Raw genomic sequence first — 26,133 nt, 5'->3', positions numbered from 1 at the left:
TTAGAAGAATTTCGCAGTGTTTTGTTTTGTCTCCCTAAAGAAAATGAAAATTAATTGCCATCTCTGCTATGTTTTAAGGTAATTTTTTACTCCCGAACTTGTAACTCCCACTGCACGCTAAGATCTGGTGGTGCAGTATTAAACAAACAAAAAACAAACTGAAATCCCAATGTGCCTCCTTTAAAATATTCCATAAAAAAAGAAAACACATCAGTTAGATCTCAGAACAATAAAGAATAAGGAACGTTATCCTGTTGCATTATGTTGATCTTTCTTTGCCATTCTTCCATGAGATACTAGACATTTCATGACATCAGCAGAAAATGGCCTTATCAACATGTGGTTAAAATAGGAAAAGTGAGCACACGTAGCAACTATTAATATTAATAGAGCTAAGCAGCCTACATGAAGATTTCTAGCAAGCTATGTTCTGGCATGGCTAAATGAGCCTTTATCGCAGTGCATACATCAATGAAACAAAATATTGCTTTTTTATAAAAAAACATTTTGCTTACAAGTGTAAAACTTCTTTGCCATGCTGCCACTTAATCTTCAAAGAAATCAAGTGCTGACCTTAGGGACTTACTGAAGTAAAGAGCTGCAGAAACCACTTGTGGGCTCCCAACAAGAACTGGGAGGAAATCAAAATGGAGCTCCAACTACTCCCAGACTAAAGATATTCCATGTCCCAGAACAGGTGACTCCCAGAGATCATTATTCCAATCAAATGACAATAAAGCACTAACCATCTTTTTTTTTTTTTTTTTTTTTTTTTTTTTTTTTTTTTGAGGTAAACTTGAGGTAGTCTTCATTTTACTATCTTTACTTTTGGTCTTTCAGATAGAAAACTTCAGAATTCAAATGCTTCTCTTTCAGGCTTGGAAAATGTAATAGTCGGGTCTTCAGTTTATCAAGTTTTTGTTTCATGACTCATCCCTACAGCCCTGCACACAGTGCTGAGAAATGAACACATTTGGCTTCATAAAATGGCTGAAAGAATGACCCAGAAGAACCTGTGCTTGCAGCTGTCACTGGAGAGCAAAGAGCAGGAGGAGTCTGGCAGAGATCAAACAAACTCCAAGATAAACAAGCTCTGTTAGCCAAGAGTCACAAAGCTCCTGAACATTCCTCTCGAGATAATTACCAACCAGGAAAAGCAGATTTAATCTGATACTTTTCCCCACTCTTCCGTGGAGTACATGACACTCTGGATTCTGGGAATGGCAAACAAACTCCAAGGCTGTTGAAGTCTTTCCGCTTGGGACTGAAGCTGGTTAAAGATAAGATATTTCCTGAGAAACACAAGTACTTTCTCAACTTGTCTTCAATATGAAAGCCATTCCCACTTGCCCTTGAACCTGCTTACCCCTCAAAATTTTCTTTGACAGTGTTTATTCCCATTTGGAGCCTCACATTGCTTCCCTTTTGTTATTTTATGCTCCAGATCTAAGGTTAGGCAACGTAACTATTAGTTTTAAAATCAGAAGGACCATATACTCTGGTTTCCTGAGACCAGAGTTTTTCTGTTTCAAAAACAATTAACTTAGTCTCTCTCAGACATATCTGGTGGTATAATCAACATTGAGCAGTTCCCATTGGTTTTTGCAGTGACAGTAAGACACTTCCTGAAGCAAGCAAACAAGCAACCAACATGCTATAGACCTTCAGTCTAACTTATTACTTTAAAATCTGAAATTCATTGTAGATAAAGGAGTATAATTGTTTTCAATATCTTCCAGATTATTCATTTCATTTTGAAGTATATTTATTTTGGAGCTAAATATGAAAAAAAAAAAAAAAGAATAAAAACAAATCTTCCCAACTTAACAACATGAAAATTTGGAAGCCATTCTTCTGTAAGGAGAAACCACAAAAAGCTTTATAGATTACATTTCTGACTTTAAAATAATAGCATCTGCATGAGCCTTGCTCAAGTTCCAGATGTTCTGATCATTTATGTTTAAAGTATTTTTAATTAAAGTTGTGCTTTCTATTAAGGCATTTTTACTGTATTTTTTTTTAACAAAAGTAATTCACTCAGATGAAAAAACAAACAAATAAAAACAAATAAACAGACGATCTTTTTAAAAAGAGCTTGTAAAGCCTACACTGAAAATATAGGCAGAAAAAAAGAAAACTGTTGCATCTTAATTTCTTTCACAGAAAGCGGCACTACATTCCAGTGAAATCAAAGGATTATGGACTTCACTCTCTGTTAAGCTAATGAAAACACAAAATAACTCCTAAATAACTCCTTGTCCTAAACAGGTAGCTAGCTATCTGCTATGATTACACGTGTCACGAAAGCCATTGGCATCCTTTAAAAGTCACGTAATCATCCCTGCCAAGAACTAGTTGCAAAAGCTGTAAACCAATGATTACAACAGAATCTTCCTCATATTTGTCTGTTATATTAATACTCAAAATCCTAACAAATTTACCAAAATTAATGCAGAGTTCTTGGGACGATTCACATATTTCTGTAGTGTTCCTGTGGCTGACATAGGAGAAAAAATATTTATTTTCTGAATGGCCATAGTACTAGAGCAATTCTGGCATGTGAGAAAATTGAATATTACCTCTGAAGAACTGGAGCTCACTTATTAATTTGAATTGTATAAAGGTCTTTCACTAAGTCTCACTGTTTTACAAAGGAAGTAACTTCAGCATGATATCGATGTGCAGTGATACAGGCAAAATGGAAGCATGCATTATGTGGGGTTAAACCAGCTAAACTGCTTCTTAGCCTGAGCTGGCTCACATTTAACCCACACAAATGTTTCTGCACTACAGACTCCAGGACCCTTGGTTCTGGAGCAGCTATGGGCAAAACTAGACAGAATACTGCTAAGGCCAGCTACCTTCGGAAAATAAGCAGCAGAGTTAATCTCCGTGCCTGCACTTCGGTTACTTCTGGAAGACAGTGCTACAATGCTGAAAGGGCTTGCTGACACTTTCCAGTTCCATACCTAACCTTAAACTTTCCTTTTATAGTCCTAGATCAGGCATGTCCAGCCCACAGCCTATGAGCCACATGGGGCCCAGTACAGCTAGTAGTTATCCCTGCCCCTTCTGCCACACCATCATGGCAGCAGCGCTTCCTTCCTGAGTGACCTGGCCTGGCCCCAGGCAAGCACTCATCACTCAGCAACAGCCAAACATCGTCCTGAGACAATTAATCTTCACTCAGTGTGGCCCACGCAAGCCAAAAGGTTGGACACCTGTGGCCTAGACAAAGTATGTGGTTGAGCATTTGGAGGCATGGCTGACTAGTCATCATCCCATCTGATGATATTCTCTCATGGGTTACTGCTTCAATGAACAAAAAAAGGGTAGTACTCTAACTACAGCACAGTAAGCAGGATCTGCTCATGAAAAAAACACCACAGACGCCATAATGAACTTCAGCCTAGAACCCTAACAGTTCTATTAAGTGGACAAAGAGGTAAGGGAAGTTACATCTGGTTCATAGCCAAGTTCTTTCTAGGCTTCCAGCTTCAATGAACATTTAATTAATACAAGATTAAAATTATTGCATGAAAAGAAAAAAAACACTGAATCATAGCATTTCCTTGATTTTTTAATATACAGCTCATGTGCAGTCTTAACCTATGAAAAAACAATGGACATGCACTTCAGTGGCTGTGGCTTCTGTAGCAACTTGGAAGTGGCCCACGTACTGAAATGACAAGGAAAATCAAAGATTTGCCAAAGATTTTCACACAGAAGAAGGTGCCTAAATTTATCTAAATATTATCTATTGTAATAACTGCTTTTGTCCACAAAAACAATTGGCAGACCAAAGCCACTAATGACTCTAAGCATTGGTATATTTCTACAGTGCAGATTCCCTGCCTTACAGGGTCAAGCTGTCCTCGTTCCTGATTCAACTCACTTGTAAAAGCTATGCTAAAAGATAATGTATGAGTTTCTTTGTTCACTGTGATACTGGCACAGAGCATACACTTGCATGACTTTCAGGAGTGAACCCTTTGGATCTCAGCAGTGCCATTACTTGTACAGCTTTGTTAGGGTTTTCTGGAGAAGTTGCAGGACTTGGTCCTTCCAGAATACATACAGATTCAGTGCAAAGGCATTTGTGGAAAAGCACCGTTAAATCACTTGGCTCACAACCAAAAATATCGTGCTAGCAGCTTATGAATAAAGGCCAGCCAAGTTCTGACAAATGATCCCTCTTAGGCCAGAGCTGGTATGTATGGCTGAGAGGTAACACTAGTTAACTCCAGCTGTAAAATGTCCCTGTAGTCATTAAGGTTGTACATCAGGCACATCAGGCCATCACATAAATGCACCCACTGCTCTAGAGGTGGTCTCGGAGGAGCATGTGTGAGCAAACTCTGACACAAAGAAGCTAAGCTCTACCAATTCTCATTTTACAGAGTATTTCTATTGCAAAAACTCATCCATTTAGTGTTATCACCTCAATTGACCACAGGTGTAGAGTCACGACCCGGGGTGTCTAAAAAATACCTCAAAAAGTGAGAATACCTTGATATTGCACTTTATTTATTTATATATTTTTTTTCTTAATGGTTTCAGATTCCTCCTTTGGACTCCTAAGATGCAGAAATACTTCTGAAAAATACTGGAAGCAGAGGTTTCTGTTTCATCCATAGACACCAGGAGCTGAATCTTTTCTTGTTGAACTAGGAGAGTCTCAGGTTAAAATCTTGACCTGACAATACGATTTAAAACTAGCCCAGGAAATAGCCATTTTGGACAATTAGCTCAGGGAGTATGACATTGTTCTTTTATTTTTACAGAGACAGCTTTTGAGTATTTGTAGTTGCCACAGGTACTTTGACGTAAGACTGCACTTTTCTGGAGTTATCAGCTCCAGAAGTTTACTATAATGTTTAGTTGTATTATCATCATTTTTATTTTTACTAGGGTGTGCAGAATCCTGTAGAAGAGAAAATTTCTGAACAGATTTAAGTTTTGCTTAATTTAAAGCTTTGTAAAAATGCAAAATATGTGAATTCATTAGTAACATTACACAGATGGAGAGAAACAGAGTAATGGATGTTTTCAAGCCGTTCTCATTTATTGCATCTTAGGTACTATATTTTTTGCTTGTTAGCAAGCATGACATACTCAACTGTAGTGGCTGTCAATACTATTACCTGTACTTCTGCAGCCTCCTTCCTGTTCAAAACCTCCCTCAAGGTGAGGAATTACGCAAGCACAGTGTAATAAAAATGACTAATTATATTGCTTTTTTGGGTAGGGCTTCCCCTTTCCCTTCCCCCATTTTCAGTCAGTGAATTGTTTTACAAGCTATCTTTGTGTAGTTTCAGGGCCAGTAGAGCCACAAGTCCCTCTTACAGTATTGCCCAGTACCATTTACTGACAAGTTTATGCACTTTAGTGATTTATTAGTAGTTTTAGGTATTAAAATTACAAACAATATCCTGTAGTATCTATGATTTAATACTAGATGACAGCATATGAAGATTTCAGCAAGTTTTGTATGCTCCTCCCTTGAAACAGGCTTGGTTTTATTTACACAGATTGCAAGCCAGCAGGTGCTTTAAGAGGATGCACTTAGCAAAACCCACTCCACTTTTGTTCAGATAATTATTTGGAAAGAAACCCTGCAAAGGTCATCAGCAGGTGCACTTACTGAGGCAAGATAAGATTTCGACATTCTTACAGTTTACTATCAGTCTTCATGAAACTTCTGCTGAATTCAACAGGAACTGTGGGTTGTCCTCACAGAGTAATGTTGTAATTATACTTCTCTGAGCCACAAGCATGAATCTGAGGAAGGTTAGTAAAAGCAGGGCAGGTTTGCCAAACTTGGCATTTTATTTGCTATATTCAGAAACTAAAAGGTATATTTTAATAGCTTGGTGTTTCCTCCTGCTAGCAGAACAAAATGTCCAGCCAAATGTCCAGTCCTCAGATTTGCTGGTCAGAGAGGAATATGCAGCAGGACATTAATCTTACTGCTGTTACTTTTAGGAACAGCAAACCACGGTCATTTCCAAAGGAGGTAACTTCTCAAGATACAAGCAGCTGTTTTTTATTGCAGTCCTGCCAGCCACACCAGCGTTTTTCAGAATGGATTCTGCAATGGGCTCTGCTCCATTTGGACCCCAGAGCTGTGTGGTCAGGATTTCAACAGAGCTTAAAGGCTGAGCTGTTTCAGGAATCTGGCCAAAAATGTGTTATAAAGCAAGGGGTGGAACATGGAACAGAAAAAGAAGATACTAGTGATCTTTTGTGGGTGCTTTAGTCACACCTGAGCTTGCTTAAAATCATATGGATGCGGAGTACTTTAAGGTCTGTCCTGAGGGCTTATTTGAAATAATAATAAAATGTAGTACGTATGTGGAACTAAGGAAGTTGTCTATCTGAGATTTTAACCAAGCCACGGACAATGAAAAACATTAATATTAGCTGGAGAAGAAGAGGCCAAGGAAATCTTGGCAAAGAATTCCGTTTTGCCATGTCAGGGTATTATTTGTTTAATTTTAGATTAGTCAATACTTTTAAGCTTGGGTTTTCTCTTCGTTTCATCAAATATTGAATCAGCTTGCATGCATCTGACTATCCCAGGAGTGTTTATGCTTAGATTTACAATGTAATACCCAGAAAAACCCTAGATGTGATCAAAGAAGTAAAAGAGAAGTAATTCTACATGCTGAAGAGAATTTTTCCTTTTAGCTCCAGCACAAAATGAACATTGAAATGACTGAAATCCTAGCAGAGAATGTTTGTTTGGACATGTAATTTAGTAGAGCTATGTTCCATAATTAGAGATTTGTTTTAAAGAACTTCGGAGATTTAGTTTCTATGCTGTTTAGTAAATATTTATGCCCTATTCTGCTAAGTTACAAAAGGGGGGAAAAGAAATCTACCTTTTTATTGCAGTAACCATAGTGATGCACAGAATAATGATACAACAAGGGACATAATAAGCATATATTCTTTGAACAATGTTCATATATGTTCCAGATTCAATTACCATATTAAAGTATCAAATGTTTAAGTGCCCAGCAGAGAGAAATAAAAAAAAAATCCAACAAAAATGCTATTCCTCATTCAGGATAAAGTCCATATTACTTTTCTTGATTATCCATCCCTTTATCTTTTAAATTGTTTCAGAAGAAACTCCCAATTATCAAAAGAATTTGCAACCAGACATTTTTCACGTAGTGGAGGTCTCTTCTCCTCTTTCTTAGCCATTCAGGAATTCAGTAGTAATTGCAATAATGGAATAAATACCTTTTGTTACCATATCCTTACGTTATACTGTAGTATTGTTGTTACCATTTGACAGAAGAGCAGAAACCCCAGTGGTAATTTTGTTGTAGTACTGCAGAATACGTTTCTCCATCTACTGTCTTCCTGTTTTACCTTCCAAGTCCAGGTTCCCTCTATAGTGTGCCTACTTTGAATGTGACCATCTGCGTAAGAAATTTCATAAAGTGGTGAAGAATAAGCAGTGAAGGCAAGAATATTTTCTAAATCCTTTTTTGCTACTTTACAGTACTAATCATCTACCTTTTTACAGAGGAGGCTTGTCCTTCCTGTTGAGAATCTAAAGATTTTCTTGAAATAAACACAATTTACTCCCTTCAGAAGGACAGCTCAGTCTTTTTTTTTTTTTTCTTCTTCTCTTTTTTTCTTTTAATGCACTGTGAGGTGAAATGCTGGTGACTTTTAGTTACAATAAGAAAGACTGATGGTATATCTTATATCTGGTGGTACTGGATCCTAAGGCAATTGACACGCCAGGCCAATCACCGTCATTACAGCTCGAGCCCCACCTGTTCTCCATATCCATCCTCACAGCAATAACTGCTGAAAAAAACAAGCTATGCAATGAAACAGGTATTGGAAACCATATTTCCAGATGAATGATGCCTCCTCAGTCATCGGTACTGAGTGGTGAGGAGACAGTCTACATGACTAAAAAGTACATGAACCACTGAGATTCTGGATAAAAGGGGCAGTGTTCCTCAGTCCCCAACAGTGCTTTGAGCAGCGTCAGACTGAGTAGGAATGTGCTGAACACAACCACTGGTCAAGCTCTACAGGTTTGATGGAAAGAGAAATACCTAACTCACACAGTGTTTTCAAGTTTGAGGCAGTCCCAGGCATACCAGGCAGACCTGTAGGAGCCAGAAGAACATTTGTGGATATTAATCAACTCCAGGATGTGACCACAGCTGAACAAAGGTTTTAAGAAATTCAGGGTTATATTTGTGGCACTAAATTAGTCAGTTGTAGACCTGAAACATGGATGTTCAACATGTGCACCTAGTAGAATAAAAGTGAAGGTTTCTTTGCATGGACGTGTATGGGCAGACTCAGACTCCTCTGAGCCATGTTGGACAGGAACCATTTGCTGTGATAGCATGACGTTATGCTTAAACTAATAAAACCAGTCAGTAAGTATAGGCCTCCTAGGTTAACCATAGCACATGGCTAGCACAGCTCTCTAGCTTTCAAGTAACACCAGCCTCCTTCAAGCAGTAATTGAGTTAGCTTTGATCCACTTGATCATCTCCATGGAGACATGCCTGAAGAACTTCCCAGAAAGCATTCTTATCTTTATGGCAAAGAAAGAGTTCTACATTGGACAAAATGTAAAGTTTTGTTAAAAACAGCAAGGCTTACTTTAACCATACAGTAGCTCCTTTGTACAGTTTCTGCAAATTTCAAATGAAGGCTTGTTTCTTTTCCTGACACATAATCAGGTGCCTAGAAGACAACAGAAAACCTCGTTTCATATTAAAATGACACGAAGCTGAAATGGAATTGTGTTGTCTGGGCAAATATTTGGCAAGATTCTCTGACCCACAGGCTATGTCAGGTGAGAAAGACATTGAGCCACATCGGAAGGTCCCAGTCACGGGCAATTGCGTTCACAAAAGTAATTGCAGTAGTTTGTATCTTATACCTCAGAAAACTTGCTCATATTCCTGTTTCCCATGTCTTTGACAGTGCTCAGGACAAACAAGATCGTGTAGCACTTTTTCATCTGTATTTTCTTTCCAACTATGCGTTATCATTTTTTTTTATCCCATGCATTTCTCAAAAGTCAATAACTTATTAAGCATTTACCTAATGGCATTTTCCCAGTTTGACATCAGTACCCCATAATAACAATGTGTAAACACAGTGCTTTCACAGGATACCACATCTTATATCATGGAATGAATGAAGCAAGTGATGACAGGGAGTTTAGTAATGCAAGAATATCTGCTGTAACTTGCACTTCAAGCATAATCAGAGATGGAAAAGGCCAGTAGTATGAGGTCATCTCACAGGACCAGAATGTTCATAGTATGTTAATTGCAGAGTATTTCCTACAGATGCAACACAAATAAAGGTGAATAGATTACATGGCAATCTTAGCTGCCTTGTAAATTCTCACAACTTTGCCTCACATCGAACCACCTATTCACATGTGATGTAATAGCTATTCTCAGGCATTAGATACCTATTCTTTCCTTGAGGTAGAAAGATGAGTAACCTGCCATGAATCAAGTTGCTGAGAACATTCTTTTATTGAAAAACATCCTCTGTATACCACAGGTTTATTACAAAAATATCCCAAACAGGCTACATTTATCCATAGCAATCCAACAGCCGGTATTCTTTCTTCCAAGCTGACAGTAGTCCAAATTATCAGTATGGACAGGGAAGTACTCAGTAAAATCCCAAGGTCATGAACAGTTCTTATCACTGAGGATGCAATTGCTTGTAGCTGCAGGTGTCTCAAAGCAGATGTTGGGCAGGGTCTTTTTATAAAAACCTGGAGTGCAGCACCCTTTTCTGTAACACTCACTCTCAGGGATCATTTCAAAAAACAAAAACACATTACCTTCTATGTTTTATCTGTTAGCAACCACCTGAACACCCAACAGAAAAACTAGAAGCACCAAACCATATATCTCAAGGGAAATGAGATGATGAGACTCCTTGATTAGAGTTCAGGCCCAGCCGGTAGTGCATTTCATGGTGCTCCTGTACTGAAATAGTTCCAAATAGTTCCAAATGCCAAACAGAACCCTGTGCACAAAAAAACCCACAGTGGACAGTGAATATTACAGATAACTGGGACACTGGACTTCAACCTTTCAGTCTGAATATCAGTGTATTTCTCTAGCTAATATTGGGATTATAGCTGATTTTAACTCAAGGCACATCTCTGCAGGAAATGTGGCAAACAGTCTGACAGCTTAATCATCACTGCCTGGGCCTATAGACATTATTTGCAAGGAAAATATTAGAGAATGTCTCGTTAAAGAAAAAAAGATCATAGCCTTTTCTGACACTGATTTTTTTCATTGCTTTTAATAAGTTCTATCTCATCTTTTTCCAAAGATAAATTTGATTATCAGCTATATCTTGCTATTTTTAATATAAAGAAAATAACTTAATCAACCAAATGTTAGATTTTTGTGTTATTATTTTTTTTTAATGCAACAGTACTGTCATATTATGGATGAAAATAGTTTAAGGGGAGGTTAGGTATGCTGGTTAAAATGACTGCAGACCTATCTTTCGTGAGAGTCTAATAAATGGGCACCATTGTTCAAAGTTCTTAATTTAAGTGTTTTGCACTAAATGCTACTTCAGTGTGCTTTACATGTGTATGCTGAACACCTATATGTATGTATGTATATATGGAATGCACATATGTAATATACACATATGTATACACAGTCTGCACTATATATGTGTATACACATTTGCACATACCCTTGTAGACATATGTATATCTATATACGTTTCTGGAGTGAGACTGTCAAACTCAAATTTGTAATCAACATGAAAACTGTTATGCTAGTGTTGTACTTAGATATCAGTAATAGCTGGTGTTTTCATGAAGGTTTTTTTTTTTCCTTTTCACTATTATTGAGCCTGACTAGGTGGATATCCTTGTGTGGTATCACCTCTCTGTGCATGATATAGAGAAATAAAGGATGATAAATGCCACTGCATAAATGAGGAAGCAGTATGCTCAGTTCTTTACCTGGTGGTGAGTGACTCAGAGCTCTTACCCCACAGAAGGAGAGAGAAGGCATCTGAAGCTGGTGGATGAGCATCCTTTAGCCAAAACCACCATGGGCCTGCTCTGAGTCACATCTTTGCTGGGCCTCAGACTGGTGTGCTCTTCTTGTCCTCCAAATTTCACAGGACTTGCTTCCATCAGAAGCTTGATGCCCGCTTGCTGGAGTAATACATTGTCTTCAATTGTGATATGCAGCTGTAGGGCCACTTAGCTTCCACCTGAGCCTGCTTTGAGTGAGCAGCATAGGCATGTGTACATTTGGCTTCATGGCAGCAGCATCCTGCAGCATCCATGCCAAAATGTACATCTGATGGAGGCATTTCTTATGACTGAGATTGGGATGCACATGACTGTCATCTGAGCACACATGCTCTACCTGAAGGGCAACAGCAGCACTGTTCCTTTGCAGAGTGGAAATCTTTCTGCACAAATGGTGAATAATGCTGTAATTATATCTTCTGCCAGTGCTTCTGAGAAAACCGCAGCAACCCCACTTTACTCAGAAATATTACAGGGACACTAGGCCCCCAGGTCCGTCAGAATTTGATTCTCTTAGAATGCTGCTCTGTGCACGTATGTGCTGAACACACACCTTACATAAAAGGAAAATGTTTAAAAATCTTATGTGTTTTTTTTTTCTTTTTCTCCTCCTGATTTTTAATGACAGATTTGAGGCTGAAAGCCAACTTACCCTAACCTGAAAAACATATCTTCTAAATTGATCAGACTATCATCACAAAAGCAGCTTATGTGGTCGTGTCTATCATGGAGTTCTGCATACTCTGTTTGCCTTATTTTGAAGCAATCCCTTTCAAAACTGTCCAGTGGTGGCAAAGCTACCAACACACAGTGAGGATAACTTCAGTGAGAACATAACCTCACTGAAGTGATGCTCTCACAGACTCTATTCATTTGTGAACTCCTTCACACACTTGACAGCCTTGAATATTTCTGGGACAGGCAGTTGGGAAAGTCTGTATGAATCTGAACTTTATGAATCAGTCTGGCAAGTTAATGGGAACAGCATTTTCTTTTTGATTGAATTAGAAAAAAAAAACGTGGTAACAGAGTGTCTCAAACAGTTTTTGTTTTACTCAGTTAAGAAGGAAGAAAAACACTCCAGGCCAACTTAGATAATTTGCTTGACCTGAAATAAAATAATTTGGATTAGATTTGGTTTTATAAAACTTTCTATCCATTTATTCCCCTTTAAAATTTACAGTATGAAGAAAAGTTTTCAAAATTAAAGGTATTAATTACATCATTTTTAAATTGAAAAAGAAAAGAATTCTGATACATGATATTTGAACCAACTCTAAAGACACATTTGTTCAACATCAGTCTACTCAGCTTATATATAAATGAAACTAAACAGCATTTTAATTCCTAAACTCTTTTGGACTTAAAAAAATGAGCTCAAGAGGCAATGAGAGCTCCTTTCTGGATGTGTTTTAGGGTCTAACCTTGAGCAAACTTTTGCTGAGATGCCAATGCTCTTGTCTCTGCAATACTCCATCTGAATGAAGTCATTCCAGCTTTATACCACTAAACTTTGAAGAAAATAAGGCCTCAGAAATCAAAATCTGTTATGTGGATTTCTGTGAATAGTTTGCAGCTGGCAAGCTGCAACTCTTTTTTACAATATAAACAAAACATGGATGCTCAGGATTAAAACTGGATTGTGTTCTCTGCATTTGTAGAGAGCAGGTATTTAGAAAATGGTTATCAGGAAAAGAGATCATGTTTTGTTATTGGGGAAAAAAATGCCAAGTCTTGACTCGGCAAGACAACAGGCAGCCCTACGAATCACCAGTCAATAAATTGCTTTCTTTTGCCAAGGAAAACCATGGCTTCCAGAAAGTCTTTCCAGAACATCCGATTTCATAGAATCACAGAATCATACGTAGGTCACTCTAAAAGTTGTGTTCTATTTTTCTCCATGGAAACAACAACAGATACAAAGGACACAATAGCACTGTTTGACGGAGCAAATTCTCAGCTACAAAACAATTTTTCAACACAGTCACCACCATTAGCTACACATTTTCACCAGCAATGAACAAGAGCCTGCATGCCATGCTCTCAACAATCTACACCAGCAGAGGTGTTCCACTGTTGCTGTTACCACTGCTGAAACACACCACCCACCACCTCACTGTGCTCATATCATAGAATCATAGAATCACAGAATCATAGAATGGTTTGGGTTGGAAGAAACTTTTAAGATCATCTGGTTCCTACGTCCCTGGGCAGGGCAGGGACACCTCTGACTGGATCAGGTTGCTCAAAGCCCCATCCAGCATGGCCTTGAACGTGTCTGGGAGGGAGACATCCACAATCTCTCTGGACAACCTGTTCCATTTTTGTCTGGGATTGCCCTGAACCAGGTGCAGGACCTTACATATGGTGCTGTTGAACTTCATGAGGTTGGCATGGGCCATCTTTCAAGCCTATCCAGGTCCCTCTGGATGAATAGGGCTGCCCCCCACCAGCTCAGGCTCCTCAGGGACCCTTCCAACCTGGTGTTGAGTGTCTCCAGGGGTGGCGCATCACACATTTTTGAATGTGAAAACATTCCCCTTGCACCCAAATACACTTCTGTCTGCTATCACCAGCAACACTGGTGAGATGCTCTCCCACTGAGACAAGAGAAGCCTTTGATCAGATCCATCCATGCTTCCTCTCCCTCTTGACTCCTTTCAGGTGGAACAGCACCCCTTAGCCTGGTGCACAGGCCCAGGGGTCACATTCTCAGCCAGTGCTGTTGTTGACTTTACCACGTGATTGATCTTGCAGACAGGTGCACAAGCAGCCAGGTGGTCAGGACATGTATCTTGAAGATTGAGTGGGAAAGGTGGAAGGTGCCAGTCAGCTGTGTTAGCTCATCAAGGGCAGTGAGAGCTTGTTAACAGCACACTTGCTCACAACACCCAGCTGTAAAACTCATTTGCTCTTGTTCGCATCATACGATACGTTTCATCAGAGCAATGAAGCCAAACAGAGCTATGTGTTCATTCACTTTTATCCTGTGTGCCACAGAGAGAGCTACCTGTAGCTATTTCCAACATGGGATAGAAAGCATTTATTATTTACAGTATGATGTGTATGTTTGGACAGGGATTAGCAAACAAATAAAACACAATGTTTTTTTATTTATTTAGTTATTTTTCAATTTTTCTATGGACTGTTAAACCACAGACATTACAGAAGACTTGCACTTTTCAGAAGGTAACATTTTGAAACACAAACTCTCCTAATTTCCTTCTTTCAAGGGAGCCATTGTCTGTTTGAAAGTCTGTGCCACTGGGCATCAGAGTAAGTGTGACCTCCTCTGACTAAATAACTCTTTCAGCTCATTCCTAAGGACTTGGTCAAATAGCTGCTGTTAGCAGAAGGTGATTACCAAATTTTGATAAAAAATTAGAATGATCCATGTATCTTTCCAAACACACTGGACATAAGCATGAGGCATTTTCCTGCACTGTATAACCACTAGAACTCAGGTGTTGAATAGGACTTCTCCCATTTATGTGATGAGAGTTTAATAAAAACCTCCACACGCTCCTGTGGTGTTTTTCTGTTTTTGTTTTTGTTTTGTTCGGTTTTGTTGTTATTTTTTTAATTACCTTTGATCTGCTGGATTTTTTTTTTCTTTCCTGGATACCTGGTGCTAAAACTGCAACAGGTTTTAGCAAAAAGAAAAAAAAGAAAGAAAATGTAAGAGAGAAAGAGAGAGAAAAAAAGATTGCACTGGTTCCAGATGACCAGAAGGCAGAAAATGTTGGTGGTCCTTTTCTTTTCAGTCATACAAGGAAATAAGATGAGTTTTATATCTATTTAAATGCTTTAGAGGGGTGTTTCATCCACCATATACACTCTCATTATGTATTTTTGGACAGTGTTGTAAGAAAATGATGTTTCTATTAGCATATGGGGGCTACTTAAAAATCTGGATCATTATAACCGTCTTTAAAATATGTGCTTGAGAACTTCTGAGTGTTTGGTATCCACTGAAATGACTGCACCATAATAGCAAAAAGGGCACTTTTCACTATGTAGACTTGTTCACTGTGGACCACGAAGCACGAAACATTCTGTGTAACAGCCACAGATTCAAGAGCAAGCTTGCCAGACCACTAGACTACCTCAGCCTTAGATCTACTGCTGTTCAGGCTTAAATGTTGCTGGTAAGGGAAGGAGTGAGGGAGGGAAGAAAGGAAAGGTGGAAGGGAGGAAGGAAGGGAAGGAGGGAGAGAAGAAGGGAAGGAGGGAAGAAGGAAGGAAAGAAGAAAGGAAGAGAGAGAGAGGGGGAAGAAAGGAAAGATGGAAGGGAGGGAGGGAGGGAGAGAAGAAGGAACAGACGGAGGGAGTGCAGAAGGGAGGGAGGGAAGAAAGGAAAGAAGGAAGGAAGAGGGAGAGGGAGGAAAGAAAGGAAAGATGGAAGGGAGAAAGGGAGGGAGGGAGGAAGGAAGGAAGGAAGGGGAGGAGAAAGGGGGGAGGGAGGGGAGAAGGAAGGAAAGAAGGAAGGGAGGGAGGGAAGGAAGGAGAGAGAGGAAAAAAAGGAGGAAGAAAGGAAAGAAGGAAGGAGAGTGCCAAATGTGCGTGGTTACTTGCAACAACAGGGAGTTCTGTGATTATGCCCTCTGGGGACAAAGAATGATAAAAAAAAGCTATCTGAAATTCTCCAGAGGTATAGCTAAGTCCTTATATAAAATAGTTGCGTGGATATGGGATGGGAAGAATTTCCAAAAGAAGCTTCTCCATACAAAAGCCTAATTTAATTTCATAGAACAGTTTGAATTAATGGTGTTATTGTCATAGAAGTCAAAGGCTAATAACTTAATTTCACTGTCCTGATTCTCATGGGTTATTTTAGAACTCCTCTTTGCAACATACTCTTACTCTTACACTGCAACCACTGCAATGTCAGATAAATTTCTGATCAGTGAATGTGTTTGTGGATATGTATATGTGCTGTGCATACGAACAGTTTTTAAGAAAAAAAATTTAAACACTTCGCTCCTGAGCAGTGGTGTTAGGCTGTTCCAGAAATAAAACCTCCTGCTGGAAGGATCTGGGTCTTTGGAAGCAGCAATGAAGAGACTGTTGCATTCTGGCAGGCTAACTCACTATCTACACTTCTGTTTGCACTGGCAGGATCTATGCTGCAATGAGTTCACAGGAGCTAGAGGAGAGAGACAATGAGCACACTGAAAAGGCTTGAACTGGTCAGACACTATGGCTGCTGTGGTTGGCCTTAAGCTTACTGCAGTTAACGAAGGACTTTGAAACACTGGGGTGGTATTTTATTCTTTGGAGAGAATGTAGTGCATCTTTTTCATTCTCTGATTGCTGTTCATATAATCAGCTGAAAAGCTGGTATTGAAATGAGTTGATGTTGAAAAGAATGTGCTTCTCAAAAAAAAAAAAAAAAAGAAAGAAAAAAAAAAGAAATTTACTTGCATATAAAATCTTTCTTGTAAATACATAGCTTGAGCAGCATTTCTAAAGATGCCAACTGAGGTAGAAAATTTTGATTAGACCAGGCCATGTTCAAATGCGTCTGGAAGGTCACATCTTCTCTGCAACTAATTTTGGCATAATTAGATGTGAACAAAACCAAACAGAGTATCAAAGACAGAAAGAATATAAATGACTTTTCATGGATCATGAAGCTACCTGCTTCCCTTCCTGCTACTAAGTCTGTTAGGCAGTAGACAAAAGGAGCGTAACCTAACAGTGACTCTAATATACGTCTTGATGTAGAGGCATGGCTCTGGACACCGCACATTCTCCAAAGCCAGCAATCCCTCTACCACCTGTAATAGCCTTCTTATTTCTTCAAGACAGTATTTGTTGTCTCTCAGACCTGTTTTCACTAACAAACAACATTCTCAGAACAACGCTCTTGTAGCTGTGCCTCACATCCGTAGACTGTGGGAGTGACTGCTGGTATAGCGCAGCCATGTGCTGTGCTCAGACATGCTCATCAGCGTGCTGAAAGCAGCAGTTAATCTGTTTGACATTGAACCTATGTGTTTGATTGCCTCAGTCATGCCCGTTTTTGATTCATTTTTCACATCCTGTGCTGAATGCTGGACATAAAAATCCTATTGGTATTTCTTATTTATCGCACAGGGTCACACAGACCACCCTATATGTATCACAGTGAATTTTCAAAACCTTCTCAGTGACAAAAGCATCAAATTAGATGGTTTTTACCTTGATGTATTTTTTTCTCTGTTGCTACCTAGACCCTCATTCACACAGAAAAAGATTGCTCTCTGAATTCAGAAGTGAAATTCTGTTTTTGCTACAGCAAGCTTCTTTTTTTCTTGTGCCAAGGGAAACACTGCATTAGGCCAAGTGACTCAATGGTGGGAAAAGGTGTAACTACTAAGGGTGCTTGTTATGAAAGTTCATCTCATTAAAGGTGGTTAGGAAGCAAATCTCAGGATAAAAGGAGGATTTTGTGAACCCTTCTCTGAAAGCATATTAATCCCTAATAAGATAAGGTATGGCACAGAGTATGCCACTGGTTTGACCTGTGGTAACTCATTTGAAATTATACAAGGAATGTATTTGTCATTCTTAATCTGTAATCCTTCCTTTTATTTATAGGTAGTGTTCAGGTTGTTTTTATTGCATTCCTCCTCATTCTCCAGAACTCCATAGGGCACATAATAAGACGAATCAACAAACTAATGTGGTATTAGTGGGATTTTCCATGAGGAACTGATAGAAGCACTATGAGGTTGTTTGCAGGAACAGGTGTGTTTGTGGAAAGGCTGATTTACTACAAATAAATCCGTTGGAACCTACTATTTAAAGAAAGCATGAACCAAGAAAATTTAGCATTAATTTAGCATTAGTCAGTAATGGAGGAATGGTCAGTAATTTCGCTGTTTTTCTCACCAGTCTCGCTGCCCTTCTCTGGACACGTTCTACCTTTACTGGTGACTTAGTTCTGCATATTGGTTTGAACTGCAACTCTGCCTAGAAAAGAGAGCTTTTCATTAGGCATAATTTGTTGAGAATCTCAGATAATGGGCTTACTTCTTTTTTGCATTAGTCCTCTAGCTGAGTCTGAGGTCACAAAATAGCAAGAATAGGACCAGGATAGTGTAGATTTATCTGTGACTTTGACCATACTTAACAGAAATAATGTTTAAGATGTCACCTTCAGTGGATAAATGTGAGACACAGAAGATATTATGGACCCAGATACCATTGAAAGAGAAAAAGCTTTGAGTTTTTACACTCTGAAAAATCTTTCATGTACTCTGATTGATCCTTCCTATGGGCTAAAATGTGAGAGAAGCTGTAATTGAGTTAATCCTCTGTACTGTGCTAAAGGGCATAGCAAAACATATCCTGCTCCAAGGTACCTGGACAAAATTCGTATCTGATGTTCTCACTCTGCAGCCAGATTTGCAAAGACTTAACACATCTATTGGGATAATGCGCTTTAAATAGTCCATCCTCCTTCCAAGTAGACAAAGTTCCAGCTGTCCTGTTGCTGACCAGAGTTTTCTTTGTGTATTTACATTATTTGTTTACTACTGGGACCTGCCTTTTCTAAATCACCTTCTCCTTACTCCCCACTTTCATCCCTTTAGCAATATGTCATATCTCACTGACATTTCCTATACCTTGGAACTAATCTTTGAAGCTGTCTTGCTTTTTTGACTTCACTCGCCACCGTCTCTTCATTTCGAATTTATTCCAATTTTGCCTTCTGAGAGAAAGCTTGACACTCCCTTGTCCATGAATCATTTTCCTTCATTACACCTTTACTTTTCTTTCGAAAACCTATGTAAACACAACCTTCAAGTTATCCACCCGAGGTTAAACCAACCCTTACAGAATATTGCATAATAGACTAGTAATAAATATCTTGAACTAGTCAAATAATTTTTTTTTGAAACAACCTTCCAGCTGCTTTCTAGAAAGTTTGAGATACTTCAGAACAGCAAAATAACACCATGTGAATGCAGAAAAAAAAATTGGATTTGCTCCCACTCTTACATACTGATTACATTATTGCACCTAAAGCTCCAAATCTTTATTTCCCACCAGTGAATTGTAAAGTCTTCTGATCTTGTATTAAGGAAGAAAAAAAAAATCATGAAGTGAAATATGATAAACATTAAAAATCTGTATGTAAAGACAGACTGGGGATGCCAAGTATGAAATTACACCAGATGGCCTCTATGAACACAAGTGGTGTATTAAGCAAATCCAAAGTCCTTTCATTATAGTTTAGAATTTATACTGAAGTTTAAATTCCAACAAAGTTCCTTTTATATAGGCAAATTTATGCATAGAATCTAGCTGTAGGCAATTCACTGTTTGCATTCTTCTTAAAATCTGGATTTTTCTTTGGAAGTATCTTGATGGAATACATACAGTGACTTGGGTTTTGGACACTTGAATGCAGACTTTCAATATTTTCTGCTGTTTGAGATCCTTATAACACTGCATTTTCTCTCTCTATATATACTATGTACAAAAAGTATTCCCTTTCTTTAGATATAGGCTGATTAGTAACGTTGAGCTGTAGATCAGTTTAGCATTCAGAGAAGAATTAAGATGAAGGCTTTGGTATTTATATGACAGTGCAGATTTTTCAGACGAACATCTCCAGTTTTAGTGCTTTTGTGCCTGGTTTGCTTTGCAAGATCTCATCCGTTTCCAATGATATGTGAGTTCAGATAACTTCCATATAGCTCTGATAGCTTCCTGCTTGAGATTCACAAAGAGTTGATTATGAGATTTGAGCTAAATGATGCTTATCTCCCTCCATGTCTCCATAACAGCCTGTTGACCAGACAAGTCAAAATCTTTCATCCCATAGGACCTTTAAGGGTGCTGCTGATATTCATTTGTGCTTATTTTCCTCTCAAGTTAGATATTTTGAGCTCCTTTGCTAAATTTATTGGATGTAGATTTTAATTGGCTGTTCCAAAGATGGAACCATTATATGTTGAAGGCCAGATTTTCTTCTTTCTGAAGAACATGTTCAATACATCTATTTTTACAACTGAAAGTGCTTTGGAAGAATTTAAAACACTTGATGCTCTAAATTCAAGCTTTCAGTAAAAACAGGTTAACTGTTTGAAAATTAAGGAAGTGTAACATTGACAGTCCATTAAACATATGTATTTTTAAATCCTCTTCTTTCATGATCTCCTAAGATTTCCTATGATTTATAAAGCCTTATGAATGCTTCAAGCTTCAGAGAGTTTTGTTGTTCCAAGTGGAATCACTAATTTGAAACTCCCAAAACTGTTTGAATACTATCAGTCTTGTGGTTATTATTCAGTGTGACACATTTCTTCCCTGCAACTCTTGCATCTATTTTATCCCAGGTGCATATATGTGTTTATTTGATACAATAGCTTCTCAAGCATCTTTCACTATTGCTTACTGTGGAGTCTTGTCTTGCCAAGAGGTAGGGAGGGGGAAGACACATCTTCCTATTATATGACCTGTTTCCTCTTCTGCAATAGTCTGCCTTAATTGTAAACTACGTTTGGCCTCTTACATCTTCTGTGATTAATAAGAGTAAGCCCTGGCTTGAGCTTGTGCCTGTAGGGCCCCTTGCAATTATCATCTGGCACCCACTAGTCTTGCCAAATTTACAGAAGCGTACGTTTCACAAAACTTTTCAGGCCAAAATAGATTTTTTTTTGTTTTCTTTACTTCTTTTCCCCCTCAGTTTTGTTTCCAATTTTAATACTACTGTATACTTCTCCAAGAAACCCATTTTTTACTATACTACATTCTATAGAGTGAACAGAATTATGGCAGAAGACAACAGCAAGTAATAAAGTGGATGTTGCTGAATAATGTCCAGTCTTTTCTTCACACTTCCTTTCAAGACGATTTCTTCCAAGCACTGTATTTTCCCAAAGACATCCGGGTAAATTGCTCATTTAGTCTACTTCAGCAGATAAAACCTTTTCTCCTTACAATGTCTGTTGCTAGAAAATGTAAGCAGAATCTCACATATGTTTCACACTCACTGAAAATAAATTATTTAGGAATTGGGGTGCTTGTGGTGAAATTAGCCATGATTTTACTTCGGTTATTGGTCTCAAGAACTCTGATTTTGCACAAGTAAATCAGATATCAATGTTTTCATTGTTTCCCTGTTCAACTTTTCAAGTAACACGTGCAGAGCAACATTTTTTTCATACAGATTTGACTAGTAGGCACACAACTTTATACATAACTGTATATACATATACTGTAGAATGTAGTCAAATATATTTCTTCTAAAATATTTAACGATCCAAAATTTCAGTACCAAAGTACCTCCTCTTTAGTGCATTTTCTTCAAGACAGGAATTTTCTTCAAGATTCTGTGAGATGTTTAGTCTTTCTATAAAAGTTTTGTGATGAGTTAATGACTTCAAATATAGTCCATCAGAGAGGGGAGAGCAAACGTACACTGGAGAGGATATAATTCTTTGTCTAATAGTTAGAGCAAACTTCAGCAACAGGGAGACAGGGAGAGAAGCTTTTGGGCCCTTCTCCCAGAAGCTATGTACTTTGTCCAATAGCCATCCGGATGGATGGAGTCCTGAAGTGGATCTTTCAGGCAATCTGAGTACATCTGTGATCAGTTTTGAGGGTTTAATGACACGGCTGCTTAGTGTACCAAAACCAAGACAGCATCAGGCTGATGAAGAAAGGCAAGACACTCTGCCAAGTTTCAGTGTTAAGCAGGAGTTTGTGGAGCTTGTGTTTCTGGAGCGCGGGGGGCTCTTGCGTACTGCATGTATAGTCAGATCTAATCCTGATCTCAAGGCTTCCACCAGCAAATGTGAAGATGCTAAAAAGTAGATTGTTAAACATAAATGCTTTCTTATATATCTATGCTGCAACATATTACACAGATTTACTGCCTCAGTTCAAGCAATAAACGTTGCTACACAAAGTGTATATCCCTTTGAATGAGTAGCAGATCTGAAAGCTGCTGATCATTTACCATCACCATGCTTCTCACCTTGATGCTAGGAGACAGATGAAACCATTGCTCCTCCTCGTTTACACACAGTGCTGTTCCAGCAAAGCTACAGCCTGAAGTCTAATTGGTGTAGTGCATTCATTTTTTTGATGTGCACATGCTTCTTGGATGACCTTAAAGAGAGGTTATTGACCTGATGTACAGCATGATGCTTTCGTCAGGAGGTTTCCCAGTAATTTCAAGGGTAATCAGAACAAGCATAAAATAAGAGGAAGGTGTTATCACATACTCCACCCTTTATCCACGTGGTCCTCCCACTTAAGCAGAGATTGTAGTGCAAGTAAGCTAGGTATATTCAGCTAGGTATATAGCGTTCTGGCCATCTTTTTTTTTTTTTTTTTTTTGACTCTCTGTATAAAAAGAGACACATTGGTATTTAGCAGTATGCCTTTTGTTCACATATTCAAATTGTTGAAAATGTTCCATTAACTGGAGCCTGCTTGAAAACCTCTACCAAGCAGTTAGAAAGTTGTCCTTCTTTCTGTCTGGGTATTGTGTAGCTGTAGCAGGGAATATAACAGTTGTCCTGAAGAACTGTGTGACTCGGTGAATGTTTTTGCAGGGGAATTATTCCACTCTAATCTGATCACACCCCAAACTAAAGGAAGTTAGATAACAGTAGAAGTTAATGGACCAAGATCTGTTATACATGTCCTGTACAGTTCTGTTGAATTCACCTGGTTGCACAAAGCAGTGTAAAGACAGAACTTATTCTGACAGCTCTCTACTCAAACATGGCCTTTGGTGTAAGTTTCAGAGTCTGATGACTCTGAGACTGATCGAGTCTTTTCTTACGCTTTGTTATTCATCATTCTCTGTTAACACGAGGACAAACAGTTATTGGGAAAGTTGTTCAGACATGGTTGAAAGGATCTCTGCGTTCAGTATATCAAAAGAAAAACTATTATTAAATCAATACCAAAAGTTTATATTTACTGTAGTTATGTAGTTTGAAAGAAGTAGATTTTCTAGTCCTGGCATTCTTCCAGTGCAGCTTGTCAAACCAGGCTACATTTGAAATGTGCCTGCAGCCAAGAATGTGAGAGCAAAGCGTGACGATGTGCAGAGGCTTGTTTGATTTGGGGTGATTTTCACTTTTCATCAAAGAAGCTACCTGATCCTCTTTCATGGGTAATATTGCAAGGCTCATTATTATTCTTCTGTTTGCTTTGGTTACTGGGGCTCACTGGAGGAAACATCTCAGTTAATTTAGTTTCTTCGTTGAGACTCTTTTTGTAAAGATGCAGTGTTCTTCTTTGTTCTTCTGACTTCTAATCCATAAAGCCGCCTCTGCCTCTGCCATGTTTATTGACACCCAAGGGAGTCTGCATTGCATAACACGTCAGACTTGATTTGTTTGCTTTTTTTTTCCCTCAACTGTCACAGATTTTCTAGGAAAAAAATACTCAAAAACTTGTACTTTTCAAACACAAATTAGAAGACTTTATGTTTGAAGCATTACTGATTCCACAGAACAATAAAGTTAATTTCACGTGACAATTTTCACACAGGAGATAGACAATTAGTTCACTCTGTCTCCAAGGTGATAATGTACAGATCAAGGACAGTGATTTCTTTAACCAGCTGCCTGTGATTGTCCTACCACAGTTCTAAGCAGTTTTTAAAATTCAAGAAACAGTTAGGTTGCTTTATTTATTTATTTTTCATTTTATTCAGTACCCAGATTCTCTTTTGAAGTAGTTGTAGGCTTGACTTTAGTAATCTTCACTGATTTTAATGTCGTTTACTATTTATACCCCACGTTAATTCATAGTGATTAAGAGAAAAAATAGACAAAAGAAATCCAGAGGTCCCTATCATCACATCTTAGATTTTCTGTATGTGAAAGAATAGCGTGCCTAGATTGGTTTGTGTTTTTATGCCAGTCCTTGATTTCCATTTAATGGAAAGGTGTTATGACTTGTCAGGTAAGAAACTCATGAATAAATATTTATCACTAATTAAATAAATATTGTGTATTAGTAATATGTCCTTTCTGTCTATTCTGGATTCTCCTCTTTCTTGGTCTGTTGCTCAAACACAGTTCCCCCCTCTCTGTCACACAACACTTACAGTCCTACTGGTTTCAACTCTCAGTCCTTACAAGATTAATTTTCTTTTTTTCACCTGAAAGTACCTCCAGTCCTGCCCTGCTTTCCGAAGACTACGACAAAAATTTCTTTCATTCTCCCTCTGGAGATTGGAATCGTGTCTCATTTATGGTTTCAAACTTTCCTTTTTATAGTCTTCCTCACTCAGTGTCTCACATTCATTCCTATTGAAATGGCCTATAAGCATTTTTCATTTTTTCCCTGTTTTGTGTATGAAGTCAAAGTGCGAGTTCTTATTCCCCTTCCTTCACATACAATCATTCAAACTCTCCTGCCTAGGATATGTTGCTTGTAGAACTCTTGATTTCAGTTTTGCCTACACCCTGTAATCCTAACAGCTTTTTTTTCTGGCTGGGCGAAGCTAGTCATTGAGCTAAAATCATTTCTGCACAGTATACCACTCCCAGTATTTTTTGCTTCTTCTCTTATAAACAGTTCCCAGTGTAACATTGTCACAGACACTTGACTGCATCCTCATCAGGAATTCACTCTAAAACGCAACACCAAGTGGCGGAGGTAGGGCTAAACTGACAGATGCCAGAGCACTTACTTGTCAGGACACCTGTGTTTTGTAAAATATGGGAAGCCAAGGAACCTCTGGGACTTATGAAAAGTAGGGAAAACTGAGGAGGGATAGTCAATCAATTTTAGCTGCAAGGAAGGAGAACGAACACCTTGACAACAGTAAAGTGGGGAGACAACTTTGCAAAACAGGTTGGAGCTGGTAGCAGTTTTACACCCAGCAACAGCTGATTATACAGCACTGATTGGCAGCAACATTAGCAGTGGATGAAGCAAATTTCTGTCAGACTCCTTGACTCTAAGTGGTTTTCAAACGTAGATACTGTGGTGATGGACCAAAGGGAGAGAGAGAGAATCTTATTCGTGATTTTGCTTGGAGCTGTTTAGACCTAATTTTTTAATTAACAGAATTTCAGCTAGACACTGTGTACCCCTGGCTGTTCACTATGCAAGGAGCTTATTTAAACTGACAGTCGCTTTTACTTGAATTGAAAGAAATCACTGAAACTGTGTTGCTCCAGGACCGTGCCCATGGAGAAGGGGCACTACAGATGAGAAGTTAAGAAGCAATTTCTGGCTTAGAAGGGAAGCAGCATACAAAGGGAAACTCTTTTTGAATATAGTTTAGGAATACTATGCTACCATTGATCTAAACAGTCAGAATACATGTGTTTTTGTACACCTACAAAGCAAACATTTGCTGTGATCAACTCAGATTTGGTCTCACTTAGGAACAAAGTGAAAGTGCCAGAAAGCCAAGGGCAGATCAGATCTCAGAAATCAGTGAGGCTTGGATCACCTTACGTAACTATGTCCTGGGGATCTGCTGCAGACCATCCCACACTGCAGATTGAGTGGAAACTCTTTCTAATGAAAGGCTCCTGGCCTCATCCAAATCTCACCCATTATCCTCTGCAGTGTGAGTCAGAGCTTCCCCAAAATCCGTGATGTTATGCCAGCACTTTCTTTTACAATTGATAAAGTGTCCTCTGCCCTGGAGTCTTGTAGCACACATATCTAAATCATATCAAATAGGTGTAGAGCTGTAGTTTTGAAAACACAAATAACCAAGCAAAGAAGCATGTTCAGGGGGCAGATTCCTGGAGCAAGCATAGAAATGGTAGAGGAGTATTGAGCTTTTTCTACTGAAAGCACATTCCTAGTTTTCTTGGCTCTACAGAAATTCTTCCTTCCTTCCTCCTCTTTACTCTAGTAGCATTCAGCAGTGTGTTCTAATATTATCTCAATATATGACTAACGTAATTAGTTTTATGTTTCACTCTTTCCTTGTGTAAACCTGAGAGTCCATTGTAACTTCACTCCAACTAAACAAAAGATAGCATGTAGGGCCTCTCTTGAGGAGTGCTTGTGCAAAAGCAAAGCCTTCATACTCCCTTTTCTTGGAAAATGTT

This window comes from Gallus gallus, chromosome Z (genome assembly GCF_016699485.2).
Source record: "Gallus gallus isolate bGalGal1 chromosome Z, bGalGal1.mat.broiler.GRCg7b, whole genome shotgun sequence".
NCBI lineage: Eukaryota > Metazoa > Chordata > Aves > Galliformes > Phasianidae > Gallus > Gallus gallus.
This window is presented reverse-complemented; position numbering follows the sequence as displayed.